This window comes from Alligator mississippiensis, chromosome 1 (assembly GCF_030867095.1).
Source record: "Alligator mississippiensis isolate rAllMis1 chromosome 1, rAllMis1, whole genome shotgun sequence".
Classification (NCBI taxonomy): Eukaryota; Metazoa; Chordata; order Crocodylia; family Alligatoridae; genus Alligator; species Alligator mississippiensis.
Window position 1 is genome coordinate 380,231,458 of NC_081824.1, and position 8,391 is coordinate 380,239,848.

Below are 8,391 nucleotides of genomic sequence, written 5' to 3' on the forward strand. Positions count from 1 at the left end.
TCCTGGTGATTTTGTTTCCAAAGTACATGGCAAACTCATGATAGCAAACTGAAGATGACTCACTTCCCAGGCAAATACAAGCTGGATTAACCAGGCCACTTAGTATCCAAAATAGTGCTGGGGAACACTTTGTAACTGCAATGATTATGGAGAAAAAAAGCTTATTTGCCACTGCTAGACCATGCCATCATCCCTTAAGAAAGATCTGTACCACATTGTTCTGCTTTGGTACAGGAGCCAACTGTGCTTCAGCCATCTACCATACTGCTTAAGATGCCCCAGTTCCCACATGTACCAAGGGAACTTGTTACAGCAGTGGAAACATATGCCTGGATGCCACTGTGTCTATGGCCAAGGTCTATGTGCTATTACCAAGGATCCTGGTTTTCTGTGATAAAAACAACAAAAAAAACCAACCCATTTTTAAATTAACAAGTAACCCCAAATCCACATTTTTCTATAGTCAAAATGAGACACCACTCTTGATCGATTGATCGATCAATAGATAGGGTGTTTCATTTTAATCATGAAAAAATGTGGATTTTGGGTTACTTTCTTTAATCCAAAAAACTGGGGATTTTCTTTTTATTAGAGAAAACCAAGATCTTTGGTCATAAAGCCTGTGTTCGGTCACTTGTTTTTAGAGTCTAGTAAACTGATGAATTTCTTCCCAAGTGTTCTGTATTTGTTGTACCATCATCGAGTATTTCAATGCTTCATCCATTTAATCTGAGAGTCTTTTTTAATCTAAAAATACAGCAACAATGGATTCTGAGTAATTTTTTTTTTCTAGAAAGTGGTTTGCTAGCATTCTGTGTCCCCCCTTTCCAGTACTGAACCCTGTTACATAATACAACATAGCCTGATGCAAAGCTAATGCAATGATGCAGAAATGTTAAAACAAGTTCAAATATGAATTTTTAAAAAGACTTTTTTAATCGAGTGAAGCTTAAAATTAATATATTTGTTTTAAATTAGCTTGGGGGGGTGTTTGTTTTGTTTCCAAAGAAAAGAAAGCAGTTAATGATGGTAATATGTACATCTTTAACTGATGAGCAAGATGTACAGATTTGGTATAGATTTCCCTATACCAATATGAAGGGCAGTTCATATAGGGGAATACAGGACTGCCATAATGAGCCAAATGGGATTGGGGCTTAGCTTGATCAGTGCCCTAGCTAGCTCTGGAAGGTATCCTACACATGCTTTGAGGTGAAATGACTCTCTTCTTTTATTTTGAAGTTTATATTTTATTTTGAAATGTATATTATTATTTCTATTATACCATTGTTATTATTTTGGGTTAAAGCATTTAGTATAGTAAAATAAAACAGTATAACGTAAATCCTTAAAATCAAAACACAAAGAGAAAAATATATTTTTTATTATTATTTTCTTTTGCAGTTAATTTTATTTTAATTAATATATTAATTTCATTTTAATTTGTCTGTCTTCTTTTTTTCTATTTTTTCACTCTACTTCAGAATGAACTCATATCCTGGGTCTTGAAATCCTTCATAAAAAGAAACTGTCCCCTGCAGTTTTTAACAAGAACTTTAACTATAGTATGAAATATGGAAGTCAGACACAGCAGAGTTTGGGATTAATGTCTCATATTCTTGTATTATCTTGGAAGTTGTTGGAAACTCATTTTGTCACTACACCCCCACTGAAGGCTTGACATTGTGGTTTCCTAACTTGTGAAAGTACATCATAAACTCTTATATAGAGTTTGGGGACTGCCATTTTGTTTTGTTTTGTTTTTCTTTAAGCAGCAGCGAAGAGAAAGTTGGTTGAGTGAAGCATGGGTTAGACTCTCAATTCCTTTAAAATCCTATGCTCAATTTTCTGAATCCTTTACTGAATCTTTTAACATTAACAGTTTAGAATACAGATGCATTTTGAATTTACTTGTTTTTCTTCCCAACATTAAAAAAAAAAAAAATTAAGAGAAAAAGGGGGAAAGTTCACCAAATAAGAGAACTCTACTTTTGTTCAAAGAGAAGAAGATCTTTTTACTATAGATCCCCCCCCCCCCCCCCCTTGCTGGGTACACGAACACCCACTGTGCTTCAGAGAAGACCATATCTTTTTTTTTTTTTTCCTAAATGGAGTGGACAGCTGCTCAGGGAAAGTGAGATTTATTAACACATTGAAATATGCACCCTAATATAGCTGTAGAAACACAGAGTTATATCCTAGGAGAAAAGGGGAAAGCTTCAAGAGCCCTCTCAGTTTTCTGATAGATCTATTTAAAGTGATTCTCAGGTTCAGTTTTTTAAAGGTTGTTTCTTACTTCAGGCTTGTTTCACCTCTTTCTAGGAGCAGAAGTTGGTTGGGGGGGGAAACATGGGGGAAGGCAGCAGAAGAAGCAAATGGCAGGGTGAGTACAGATAGCACAGGGGAGAAGCAGATAAGGAGCTCGCAGGCACTGGGGAGGGGTAGGCAGCTAAGGCAGGACAAGTGATGGGAGGAACAGGTAGCAAGGAGCAGGGGTCAGGCTACTTGGCTCTCCTACAGATTGCCACCTCCAATCTGTCCCTGTGCTGTTGCTTGCCTTGTTTCAGTAATGGGAAGCATAAGTTTAAGATGTCCCCCCTAAAAATTTGGTTCTAAAATCTAATTATTAGGGGGTCATCTTGGATTCAAATAATAAAATAACTAATTTTAAAGGAAGAAATGGTTAGAGTGGAGTATAGCTTTTTGAATATATATTGGTTAATATTTATATTATAAATCCCTTTAAAAATTTGGGTTTACTTTAGAACTGTTCATAAGCTATTTCTGGAAAATGAAACTCACAGACACTCTCATAATCTTTTCATTTGTTACAGTGTAGATATTACTTTACATGTATTTATTCTTAAAATACCATGGCATTTTTCCAGTGATTTTTATTTTTTAAATACTTTTTTATGTAAATCATATATTAAAGGGTGCAAAACTGTAAGATACTGGTTACAGTTTGAGACCAGACTTTTAAAAAAATAGCTGCAGCAGTTGTATGGGACAAAGGAAATGAAGACCTTCCCCATGAAAATAAACATACTTGCAAGTTAGACATTAAATCAAGCACATGTCAAGGTACAAATATATGGCACCTGTCAAGTCGGCATTATGATAAATTTGACAAAGTGGACATTTTCCCCAAAGAGTGAAAGCTGATTCATGTACAGAGTCAGATAAAGCTTTCTCTTTGTATTATAAGAGTGAATAGAAGTCTCAGTTAAGATCGATGTCCAATTGTGCCAGGCAGGGTAAAAACATATAGGAAATAATGGCTATATCCACAAGATTTTTCAGTTCAAACCCCTGTCCTGCAAGTGCTTTCGAATGACCATAACTACAAAAAAATTGTAAATTATTGGGACTTCCCCTGTGACAGTTTTACAGATTAAGGCTTTAGAGAAGAGAGAGCATTTTAGTCAGGGAACAAAGTAGCATCATATTCACTTTACAGACAGACAAAGTTGAAAAAAATAGCAACTTGCCCAAGGTGATCTAATAGGAACTGGGAAATAAATCTAGGTTCAAGAATCCTACTCCAGTGTTTTTACCGCAAAACAGTTTTCTTTTTATCTATTAAATTTCAAATGTCTTCTGTGTTATAACTAGGAGACTATTTGTAAAATATATACTGATAAATAGGCACTAACCCTTAATGATATTCTGAAAATACAGTATATTAGTTTTGGATTTGCCATGTCTTTCTAAAGACTTCTAGAGCTAAAAGGATACAGAGTGCATTAGCTGTATTAGTCTGAAGTCAGGTGAAAGGCAGGGAAGAATAGCACCTTAGGCCCGGTCCCCACATGCAAGGGTGTGCAGTTAGTGGTGCTAGAAACTGCTTTCTGGCACCACAAACTACACATGGGGGCATGCACAAACTGCAGTGCAGTGGCAAAATTTGGTAATGGGAAATCATGATATTAAAAAAACCCACCCAAACTCCAGGAAAAACAGCACAGGGCATGTGTCAGGTGTGAGCACCAGAAGAAATGGCTGGCTGACCAACCAGAGCAATATTGTCCAGGCTCTGTGCTGCTGGATCTGCATCCCTGCCAAACCAAGATACCAGGTAATACTTCTGGGGCCAGCACGCTCTGCCCTACCACTACCTGGGACAATTTGCTGCACACCGAAGCACATGCATAAGGGTGTGCAATGGTGCACAAAGCAGTGGCATAGATTTGTGCTGCTGCTGTTTGTGCCTCTATGGCTGGATCCAGATGTGCAGGCATGCAGGGTTTCCTGGTAGCAAAAAATCAAACAAAACAACACAAAAAACAGAAAAGATAAGGTGGTGCAAAGCATGCCAAAGTGCCATGTGCCTGTACAAATGCAGAGACGGGGAGCAGGCAGCCCAGGACTGCCTACTCCCTCATCTCTGCATGCTGTGGATCCCCCATGCTGCAGCACCCTGTGTCCCACCCAGCTGGGGAGTAGCACATGGAGAAGTGGGGGGTGGAGCAGACAGCCTTGGCTGGGGCACAGGGTGACTTGAGATGGGGGAGCAGGAAGCTCCCATACTGAGGCATGTGGAGACAAGGCAGCAGCCAGCCCAGGACTGCCTGCTCCCCTGACTTGAGACACTCTTCACCTTAGTCAGCCAGGGAGTGGCTTCCTGGGGTGCAGGGTCCCTCAGAGCAGGGGCTCCACAGGGAGACAGGAGCAGGAAGCCCTGACTGGTCTTCTCCCCTGTCCCCATGTGCTGCTCCCTGGCTAGCTGGAGTAAAGAGTGCCTCAGTGTGGTGACTGCCTGCTGGCTAGCCCCCACACTGAGGCACCTATACACCCTCCCCCCCACCCCCCAGCAGAACATAGAGCAGCAGGATACATTGTGACCACGTTCAGGTATGTACTGCAGCACAAAGCATTGGCACAAATTTGTGCCACTACTATTTGTGCTGCTGAAAATGGACACCCCTTCTCATGTGGATGTGGCCTACAAGTGCATGTCCCTGCACATGGTAACCTACTTTTAGAGACTTACTGGTTTAGTCAGCCCTGAGTTTTCATAGACAACAATCTAGAATTCCTAGAATCTGACAAAGTAAGTTATTGCTTATGAAAGCTCAGGAATTTTTCAACAATTAGTCTCCAATGTGCTGCCCTTGTTCTGCTAACAGGAAATAAAAAAAAATCTTGAATAAACTATTGGAATTAAGCACAGCATTTAGGATCAGCAAAAGTGAAATAAACATTATTGTAGAAATCCTGCAACATGCAGCTGGAGCATACTAATAGACTGTATACATTTCTTATAAAGGTATTCAAACCTGTAGACATCCCAAGATAATGTCCTTGGCCCCAGGTCACAAGTCAAGCATCAACCAGTCTCCTCTCAGGCCATCGTGTATCTTACTGTGCATGTTCTATTGTACATAGCAGTGTGAATGCTTGTGGCTAGGGACAGAAGTTATACTTAAACCAGTTTAAGTGATCATAAACTTGTTTAAACCTGTAACAGAATCAATTTCAGTGCATATAAACCCATTTCAAAATGGTCAACATTGTTTTAAGATAAACCCAGTCCAATGTAGTATCAGACTTAACTGATTGATATCCAATAGGTTTATGGAACTTCTGTCCCAGACCCCTTCCTGATTTAAGTTAAATCAGAGTCCCCCAGCATCCCAGCATGCTTTTCAGCCCTGGGCTGGGCTGTGCTCTCTGCTCCAGAGAGCAGGGCTGACCCCATCCTCTCTGTTCTTTAGCTGAAGCAGGGGTCAGGGCATGGCCAAGACACCAGCCTGGCATAGCCACCTGAAGCAAAGGGGGCAGGGAGGGGGTTTATTACCCACTTCCCTCCCTCCCTCCCTCCCTCCCTCTCCCCATGGGGAACTCAGCTGGGGTCTGCCTGGCTGGGCACAAGCAGCAGAGGCAGAAGTCAGGGATGGCAGATCCCAGATGTGGTACCCGAGTGGGAGAGGGTACGGAGGGCAGAATAAACCACCTCCCTTCCCTTTCACTTCAGAGGGTCATACTGGCCAGAATCTGGCCCTAACCCTGCCCCTGCCAGTAGGCAGAGAGCAGGGAGTGAACCTGACAGGGGCGGCTCCACCTTGGCCAACCTAACCCCTGCTGGGATACCCCAGAGGTGAGCGGGGGAGAGGGAAGGAAGGAGGGAATAAATCCTCTCCCTGCCACCTTTGCCTCAGGGGAACATGCCAGGCTGGGGTCTGGCTGGGAGCTGGGGTCTGGCCATGCTCCTTCCCCCTCCCCTCCCAGAAGCCTGGCAAGGACTGCTTCCCTTCTCCCCCTTCAGGTACACCCCAGTTAAAAAAACAAGACAATTCTTGGGGGTGGGGGTTAAGTAGTTTTATAGCCCATCTAACTTGTTAACTGAGGAGAAGTTTTCCAATTTATGTATCAGGAAAGACTGAAAAAGCCTGCTTGAAGTCCCATTGGTCTAAAGAGTGGTGCAGAAAAACCCTTGATCCCTTTCTTCTCAAATATTTAGCAGCTTATATTTGCTGCTATTATCTCTGACAGGCAGCTACGACTGCCCATAGGAAGTAAGGAATAAATCCAAATGAGGAACTAGGATGGCTGTAAGTGCTATATTTACCCTAGGTTCTTATAGGTAGGCATGGGGTAGGGGGTGGTAGTGAGAAGCAGGTACTTCTCTGTGTAGGAGCTGGGCTGGTATGTGATCCCAGGCCCATTGTCTGAGAGGCCTATGAGACGGGAGATGGACTCTGGGCCAGCAGAGGGAGGTTGCAGGGTGGGAGGCATCACCAAAGTAGATGCTGTGGACTCCTAGCTCTCCCACACAGTACCCCCAGCCCCTCATTCATTTCACCTGGTGCCCATTCTCCCCCTTTGAGAACCCCAGATCTGGGGCTCATGTCATGCATCTGGCCTGAACCGAAGAGCTGCTTACCCCTGCCAAGGCTGTACTGCTCCCCATACTGGGACCCAGGTCAGGAGTGGGGCCACGGGGAGTGGAACAGTTTCCTCCTGGGCCACATTGTTGGTGCGTAGATGAGCTGGGGCTGCCAAGCTCTGTTGCCAGATGATGGTCCAGTGACAGCCTGGCCTGGCCAGTTAGTGGGACATGCTCTCTCCCTCCCCCACTCCCCCCCCCCGCCCCCATTTTGAGTGTTCCATCAGGTCCTGGGCACCCCAGTCCCACTCTGCAGAGAGGGCCCCACCAGATGCCTTCCTGCCTTTTCAGACCGCAGGACAGAAGCTCCCACATGCCACATCTCCTGTCCTGGTGCCCCTTCCATTCCTGTTGTCCCAGGGAAGATTCTGCAGTGGGGCTTGCCTCTAGAGTGGGGGCTGGGCAGCATCTTGTCCCACCACTCCTGCTTGGGAGGTCTACAGGCTCTGTGTGGGAGGTAGTACTGGTGCCAGTCAGGGGTGCCATAGGTGGACCCCAAGTGGTCTATGACCCTTGCATAAACTCCCTATCTTGGCATTGCAACTCTTTCAGCTCTGTAATGGTGTGGGTTGTCTCCTCCAAACAACAGGTAACCATCTATAGCCCCTGGCCATGTGCCTCAGCAGCCTTTTCCTGCACCTGAACAGCCCATTCCTGTGCTTCAGCAGCCCGGGTGTAAGCATCCCCCAGTCTGTTTATTTCTTACCTCCATTTCTCAAGTCATTCCTCATGCTGGTTCTTCAGCTTCTGTCACCAGGAGTCTGTCATGCATGTCCTGAACTCAGAGGCTGTGACCTGATCTCTTCCTTCCCTTGCCAGCACCTTCTACACACCTCTCTCATGCACTCTGTAAGTTTTCAGCTACCCAGCTTTTGGGCATCATTCCAGCCATTGCAAGCTGGTCTCCCATGCACAGATGAGGAGTTTGCAAACAAGAGAAACACAGAGCCTTTGTGTGAGCTTCCAACTTTAGTAATAAAAATGAAATATAAAGAGAAGCATTTTGGACCCTCTCATCACTCACCTGGACACTCGCACAGACACACTGAAGAAGTTATTGTGGATGCCATGGACTTCTGGCTCCCCCACATAGGACCCCCAGCCCCTCAGTCCCCACCCCCAGGACCTAGTCTCCCCCTTTGAGGACCCCAGACAGATGGTCAGTCTCCTACCTGGACCCTTTCCATGCCGAAGTCCAGGAGTCATACAGAGACAGCAGAGACCAGGGGTCCAAGCTTTGCTGTGAATGGGCAGCGCCAGCAGTGGGACAGAGAAGGGTTGCTGAGGAGGTAGAGCCTGGGCTTCTCTACAGGCACTAAAGTGGGAAGTTCCTCTGCTCCTGAACCAGGGGACCCTGTTTCCTGCAGGGACTCAGACCATCCCCAGAGTGGGAAGGGAATGACCACACCATGTGAGGCTCTTACAATGTCACCTTTCCTCATCCTTCTTTTACAGGAGAGATGTCTCAGCCCAAGGTCCCTGCAGGAGTGGCACCTAGGTAC